Source organism: Grammomys surdaster, unplaced genomic scaffold (assembly GCF_004785775.1).
Source record: "Grammomys surdaster isolate TR1022 unplaced genomic scaffold, NIH_TR_1.0 134, whole genome shotgun sequence".
NCBI lineage: Eukaryota > Metazoa > Chordata > Mammalia > Rodentia > Muridae > Grammomys > Grammomys surdaster.
In genome coordinates, this window is record NW_021604592.1 from 4,513,610 (window position 1) to 4,521,688 (window position 8,079).

The 8,079-nt window shown below is 40.3% G+C and overlaps 1 non-coding gene across 1 annotated transcript; it reads left to right on the forward strand.

The window, feature by feature from the left end:
- Positions 1–5,031: 5,031 nt before the first annotated feature.
- LOC114617149 lies at positions 5,032–5,175 on the forward strand. The gene has a single exon (XR_003710749.1). It is a non-coding gene; the product is annotated as a U4 spliceosomal RNA (small nuclear RNA).
- Positions 5,176–8,079: the final 2,904 nt, after the last annotated feature.

The window sequence follows — 8,079 nt, forward strand, 5'->3', positions numbered from 1 at the left end:
TACTAAGTAGTGTCGATGAGCCAATTGCTTGTAGCTAGAATTTAACATTATTCATTATTTATTGTGGCTATTTTAATATATAAATGTAGGGACAGTTCTGATGCCAAGGTCCTGTTCCCCAACTGGTTCTTAATCTGTCAGTAAAGAAGCCATAGGCCAGATTGCTGGGCAGAAGGAATAGGCAGGACTTCTAGGTCCCTGGAGGAAAAGCAGACAGATGCAAGAGAGGAGAGGAGAGGTCCCCATGCTTTGGAGAGAGAACCAGGCACTCCTGTAAGATCTTCACAGGAGCAGCAACACAGGCACTCCTCTAGTCTGGTGGTCAGAGCTGTAAAGTTTAGGGCAGGTGAGAGGAGCAGAGATAAAAGAATACTGTTAAGGGCATGCTTTTCCAGGCAGGAGAGAGTAGCGCCCAGCAATCGTGTCCAAAGGCAAATTGAAAAGGAACAACTGTGTCTGTGACTTTTACCCGAGGATTCAAGGGAAGGTGCATTGGGGCTAGTAACACGGCCCATTCCTGGAACCAAGGCAGGGTAGTGAAAAGATACATACAACATATAAAAATTATTCAGCATTATCCTGATTTAGCCAGATTACGTTAGAGAAGTTTCCTTATTCTTGCTCAGGACTCATTTGACTCAATGTCTTTATTTAGAAACAATGCGTTACAGTGGGCAGGGACCTTAGCAATTATGCAGTCCAAACTCCTCATTTACCTGTGCCTAAAACTGGAAAAGACAGGATAGCGGGTAGGAATATGTGGATATATTTGGTTTGTTATGTAACAAAAGCTGCTAATTATATATGTTTAAATTTTTTTTCTTTAAAAAGCAACAATATAAAGAAACAAATGTGGACAGTATAGTCAGGTCTGGTTTGAAAATTGGCTTTGTAGTGGTCACATTACTTAACTTCATTGTATTTGACTTTGCTCATTAGTACCATGGAGATAAATGTGTCTCAGGCGATTGTTGTAGGACATAAAGTTGCTATGAAATAGTAATAGCACCCTAAACAATGCTTGGCTGGTATGCAGCAAGCAAAATCTAAGAGTCTCCCACATTAAAGATGTTGCACCATTCAGTCATATACCTTTGTAACTCTGAACACATGAATACCTTGAACCCAAAGGCCTAACAGTAAACAGAAAGAGTTTGAAAACTAATTTCCAAAAAAGAAAAAAAGAAAACAGTGAGAAAATAAAACTATTTTTTCCTATTTTATCTGCCATTTACCTTCTGATAACTCCTGATTTCTGTCACTATTGACAAACTTAAAATATTAGGATTAGACCTTTGAATATTAAACCTAGATTACCAAGCATAACTGATGCACTGATATTTCCTTTATCTTTGTTCTTTGCTAGAATTTCAAAAGAAATCAAATTTAACACTTAGATCTGATTCGTTGGACCAGTGGTTCTCAACCTTCCTAATGCTGCGACCTCATGTTGTGATTCCCAACTATAAGATTATTTTAGTTGCTACTACCTAGCTGTAATTTTACTACTGTTATGAGATCTTAATGTAAATATCTGTGTTTTCTGATGGTCTTAGGCAACCCCTGTGAAGGCACTGTTTGACCTGCAAAGGGGTTGCAACCCACAGGTCAAGAACCACTGTTTTAGAGGCAGACTCTGAGACAGGGATTCAGGCACAAATGGTTATTGAGTAAATATTCTTCGGAAAACATAAGGAAGGAAATTAAAGATGGTGGATAGCAAAGAGAAAACCAACACAAATGGAGACATGGTCGTGGATAAATTCTTGTAGCTCTGGCATGAATCACTCAGCAGAAGAATTGTTTTGTAGCAAGAAGGTCAGTATGTGGGAGGAGAGGCTTGGGTGGTGGCTCCCATTAACCAAGATGGCCAAAATAGCTGTGCCATAAGCAGGAAACGCTCAGAACTTTGGCAAATACGTTACAATCTAGGCAAGGTGATCAAGTCAGCACTGCAGTTTCTTTAAAAGGTTTGTTTCCAAATCCATTTTTCATTTGCATCCAAGATGTGACGAATTATACTGCTAAGAAAGGGTTCAGTCAATTGCGGGTCAGCCGTGCAAAGATGGCAATACACACAGTGTTTAATGAAAACGAAGACCTGAATAGACATGTCCTTTCACTAGATAGAGAATCGCTGGAACCTGATATCACTTGCTGCCAGTGATGAGTAAAGCATGGTCTGTTTGAAGTTCAGGAATCTTCTGTCCAGTTTAGGTTACATTCTTGCCTTCAGCCCAACTCTCAAACATCGGAGCTTTTGAAAGAGGAACTTAGACGCTGTGTTTGCTAAAAGAGGCTTGGCTCCTTCCGTGAGCTCACAGTACAACTAAAAGCAGAGTGAAACTCTGTTTCCTTTATACTTGCGCTGCAAACACAGCTATGGCTGCTGTTCGTAAGCTTTCCTTCTGAGTCACCTTGGGATCCAAACATAACTCTGTAGAACAGACCACCTTTTAAATGACAGTAATTGCTTAGAAAGGTGAGGAAGCTATACGGTGGGGACACCTTGAATGAACCAGATTGATGTCCTCGGGGCCTGATACTGATAAGGACTGGCGGACCATCAGTTTAACCAGAATTTCGACAAGATTAGCCAGACCACACCTTGGCCTGGACTGCTCAATCACGTATTCCTTCTACACAGTTCTTAAGTACCTCAAAAATGGAGCTGGATTTTTTTTTTCTCTTCCCAAAGTGGTTGCATTGAATAAATCTCCTTTTTCTGTATTGTATCATGCATCACGTTAGATTGGCATACTGGGGACAAGCAGCCTAGCCTACTTTTGAGGTGACTTCTAGAGACCAAGATTTTGTCCTAAGAACTCCAATTACAACCTCAGAGAAATTTAGACATGAAAAAGGAAAAGTCATGTGAAGTGAGAGTGATTGGGTCGCAATTGGAACATCACAGACTGTTTTATATAGTGGAAAAGAATGAATTTAAATCTGAGCTTAATTTTCACAGGTTATAGGAATTTCAGCCAAGTAAAGACTGTGTAGAAACCCAGAGATCAGCAACAGGAGAGAGTCACTGCAATGCTGAAGCTGGAGGAAGACCTGGAGTGACTCTCTCCTGTCTGTTCAGTGGACTCATGCAGAAGTAAATGCATTTCAGGGAAGAAGGAGATGTTTTCCGGCTTCTTTCTTTCTGTGGTCCTCCAGTGCTCTGCTAGAGCCTCTCCCGGGCTTAACCCAACTGAATGTGCCTTACTTACAAGCTGGGAAACGTGCTCTGTAGGGTCAGGGCCTCTACAATCCACATCAGAGCAGAGGAAGGGGAGAAACTGCTTCAACAGGAAGAGTCAAGGACAGGTACGACAATAATTGCTAAAATAACTGGAAGGCTGAAGTTTGGGCTTCTGAGTTCCCAGGACCAAAGTGTCATTCAGAGAGAGTAGCATGTGTCCTATCTTCTGATTCATTCCCTTATGGCTCTTAAGAGTTTCTGTTTAGCTAACTTTTGAAATCATTTGTTGATAACAAGATTTCATATGTGATGTTCCTTGTGGATTTCATGCAGTAAAGACTTATAGTAGTACCCACCACTATATTTTGTGGCTTCACCCTCTAGCCACAGAATACAGAAGGAGGTTTATTTGGGCCAATCAAATTTGTCTCCCTAGACCTGGGAGTCACATGCTCTCTATATATTATGTTGCCAGATATCAATTGCAGTAGGTTATGATATGGAAACTTGGGTAATATGCTCTATTTTCTGTCCACAAGAGTAAATGCTAAAGTAGCTTTAACCTATAAAGCAAACTGGAATAAATTTACAGAAAGAAACAGAGAAATGGAGAGTCAAGGAAGTGCAGCTTGCAGTCCCTAAAATTGTACAGTTTCAGGCTCTGGGTCTTCAGAAGGCCTGCTTTCACTTCCTGTTGCTGATTAAGAGAAAGACTATGTAAATACTACATGGCTTTTATAAATTCTCCCTCCTTTGTTTTAGTCTTTCCCAGAGGCTTTTCTATTACACACAAGTAAAAGAATCCTTACCAAGGTAATGTTTCACAAACAGTTTGAAAAATTAAATTATGGGCCAGCAAGATGGCTCAGTGGATGAAGGCACTTTCCACCAAGCCTGACAACCTGAGTTCCATCACGGGGACCCACCTGGCAGATGGGGAGAATCAGCTCCTGCAAGTTATTCTTTGACCTCCGGTTGTAGGCCTTGGTACTCATGAACCCACGCACAGACACAAATGTAAGTAACGTCACAAAGAATTTTATTACAGTTAAATTACATTCACTTTTTCACATCTCATCCTTGCTCTAAGATAATGAGGAAGACAAGTGTTTAATACCGACCATTTTCTAAGGAGTCACTCCTATGCTGAAATGATTTTGTATTTGTACTCTCTGTTAGGATGGAAAGAACAGCCAGCATGGGACCAGGACTGACTTGACATGTTGACCCAATCCTTATGTAATGATGGGATGGATACAGATACACATTATAATGTTTGACAGATACAAGAAGAATATTACTCTGTGGTAGTTTGGATAGGAATGGCCCTCCTAGACTCATGTGTTTGGGCATTAGGAGGCACGGTCTTGTTGGAGGATGGGTTTGGAGTTCTCCTCTATGCTCAATGTGGTACCCAGACTCTCCTTGCTACCTGTAGAACAAGCTGTAGAACTACCAGTTCTATTTCCAGCACCCTGTCAGACTGCACACTGCCATGCTCCCTGACATGACAGTGATGGACTAAACCTCTGAAACCGTAAGCCACTCTAATTAAATGTTTTCCTTTGTAAACATTACCATAGTCATGGTGTCTCTTCAAAGCAATGAAACCCCAAGACACACTTTGACAATTTTCTATTTTAGGTCAAGCTCCTGCTACTGTCCAAAGACCATAGGTTTACCATGTCTTTAGAGACATTGTCAGACCACTTTAATGTATGGCCTTATTCTGGTCTGGCCTCCACTCCTAAATAGCAGTTTTGTGATCATTGGATAAATAGGTTGAAGTATCCTATTGTCACACCTATCAAGAGAGCTACATGTATTTGTATGCACCTCAAAGCTTTGCACAGTGGCAGTATCATAGCCAATGAGTTTTATCCGAGGCCTGATTATAGGTAATTGAAAACTTTATGCACCTCAAAACACTGGCCCTCTAGAAATGTCTAGGGGGTACCTGAGTCCTATATCCATCCTTTTTATAGTATATTTTCTATGAAATCATCTGTCTAAGAACCTAATATGTTTACCACTTCTTGTTTTACAGTTTATTTCATCATTATGTTATTTTAGCAGTGAAACAAGATGATGCCAAGATGAGAGAAGACCTATGTGCTAAAATGAGCTGACCTCTTAATCTTACAATATCCTTCCAAAATATTCCCCTTTACCCTACTTAGCTTGGGTCAGTTTCCATAGTTTTCAGCTGTATTTTTTTAATGGTCTTTGAAATATATCTGCATATATGCATATACTACATACATCACTATTTCTGCTTTTTTCCAGTGGTGGACTTACTTATAGTTAGTGTGGTGGCTAACTCCAAGATTGTCATCTTGACTGCATTTGGAATTAACAAATACTCAAGGGGCTGGGCATACCCTTGAGGGATGTTTTCTTGGCTAAGTCATTTGAAGTGGAAAGACCTACTTATACTCCATCTATTTTAAGGTGGGAAGAAATGCCTTTAATACAGATCTTTTGAGGTTGGGAATCTGGGCCACACCTTCTGATGGCAATTACATAAAAGACACAGAAGAAGGAAGTTTGCTTTCTTTGACTGCTTTCCTTCACTGACAAGTCCATTCCTTCCCTGGCATTAGAGCCTACTTCTTCAAGGTTCCAGTGTATACTGAAGACCAGCTGAGACACTCAGCCTCATGGACTGAACAGCTTTTGTGTTTTTAGACTTTCTGTTGGTTGACAGCCATTGTTGGACTAGCTAGACCCCAGCCTGTAAGCTATTCTAATAAATTCATCCCTCCTTTCTCTCTCCCTCCCCCTCTAATAAGTATAATTATGTAAGTTTATAATATAGAAAATATAATATTATGTAGAGACAATAACATATATAACTTTATAAGTTTTGTTCCTCTAGAGAACCCTAATACAGTCAATTCTCAGGCATACTTTGTCTTCTGTATCATGCTTTAAATAGAACATTGTCAGGATGGAACTCCATAATTCTTTGAGATCCCTTGTAATTCTTCAAATGAATAAAAGAAACTTAAGCACCCAGCTGGTCTGCCTTCTTCACGCTCACTGGGACATACACTGTGTTTCTTCAAACCTTCTGTTTTGTTATACTCCAGATTTCTCCGTATCTTGCTCCATCCAAAGATCCAGGCTTACTTCTTTACTTTCTGTTATTACAAAAAAAATCCATTGATTCTTTTTTTCTCTCTCTCTTTTTATTGGATATTTTATGTATTTACATTTCAAATGTTATCCCCTTTCCTGATTTCTCCTCAGGAAACTCCCTATCCCATCTCCACTCCCCTGCTTCTGTGAGGGTGCTCTCCTACCCACCCACCCACTCCAACCTCACTGCCCTGGCATTCCCCTACACTGGAGCATCTAGCCTTCAAAGGACCAAGGGCCTCTCCCTCCACTGATGCCAGATAAGGCCATCCTCTGCTACATATGTGGCTGGAGTCATGGGTCCCTCCATGTGTACTCTTTAGTTGGTGGTTTAGTCCCTGGGTGCTCTGGGGTGTCTGGTTGGTTGATATTGTTGTTCTTCCTATGGGGTTGCAACCCCCTTCAGCTCCTTTACTCCTTTCTCCTTTCTCTAACTCTTCCATTGGGGTCCCTATGCTCAGTCCAATGGTTGGCTGTGGGCATCTGCCTCTGAATTTGTCAGGCTCTGGTAGAGCCTCTCAGGAGACAGCTATATCAGGCTCCTGTCAACAAGCACTTCTTGGCATCCACAATAGTGTCTGGGTTTGGTGTCTGTATATGGAATGGATCCCCAGGTGGGGCAGTGTCTGGATGGCCTTTCCTTCAGTCTCTGGTCCACACTTTGTCCCTGTATTTTCTTTAGACAGAAGTCATTCTGGGTTAAAAATTTGGAAATGAGTGGGTGGCCCCCTCTCCCAACCAGGGGCCTTCTGATAAATATATCATATAAATGTGTTCAAATACCTCTCACTTTAAATAAAACTACTTTTCTTAAAATAGTTAAGGAATTTAAATAATTAAATGAACTATCTTGATTAGTCATTAACCTGTATTTTCCCATGCATAGCCAATTTATAAAGACTAGACTACCCCTTGCCCAGTCTCCTTTTTTTTCCTTTAAGCAATGAAGTCTCATTTCCACTGCCAATATTCCATTAACTAAGAGCACCAATGCTCACTATTAGATGATTAAAAGTATTTGAGACTTCAGTTATGTGATATTGATAAGTATGACCTTTTCTTCTTTGCTTGCTGTCTAGATCTATGCTGTCTGTCTCTGATAAGTTAAATGTTCACTTACTGTCTTCTCTGTGGCTTCACATCTTAAATATTGATAACCCTATAATTCTATCATCTTGCTCTTTTATTTGGCTTCGACTATAAGAAGGCCGAACACAGTATTTAATATGAGGTCACTTTGCTCACTCTACTTGACAGATCAATATAAACAATTACTACTAAACACACACTATCTACCAGACCCTACATTGAGTGCCTTAGCTATATCCTCACTGAATTTATCCTTCCATGGCTTTCTATAGGCTTTATTAGTAACATATTCCAATAACCTGCACAACGTCAGTGAGAGAGCTGGTTCAAGTATGATCTGTTGCTAGCAGGACCTATACTTTTATTAGTAATTATTAATGGCTTGATTCCCGGATATCTTTCCCGAGGACCAGAGCAGCAGCCACAAACTGATAGATTTTTATAGAAAAATAGGAACTAATAGACTGTATTCCAAATCTTCCCTTTTCAGTATGTTCAGGCTTATTAAATAACAAATTCCACCAAGCCATACAAATAGAAGGTTTAGTAGTATCCTGTCCTCATATCCTCACCCTATCCCTGTCCTTTAATTACCAGCTACCACATCGTGCCAAACTTATATAAGCTTTTGCCAGTACTGCTTTTCATGGCTTCTTATA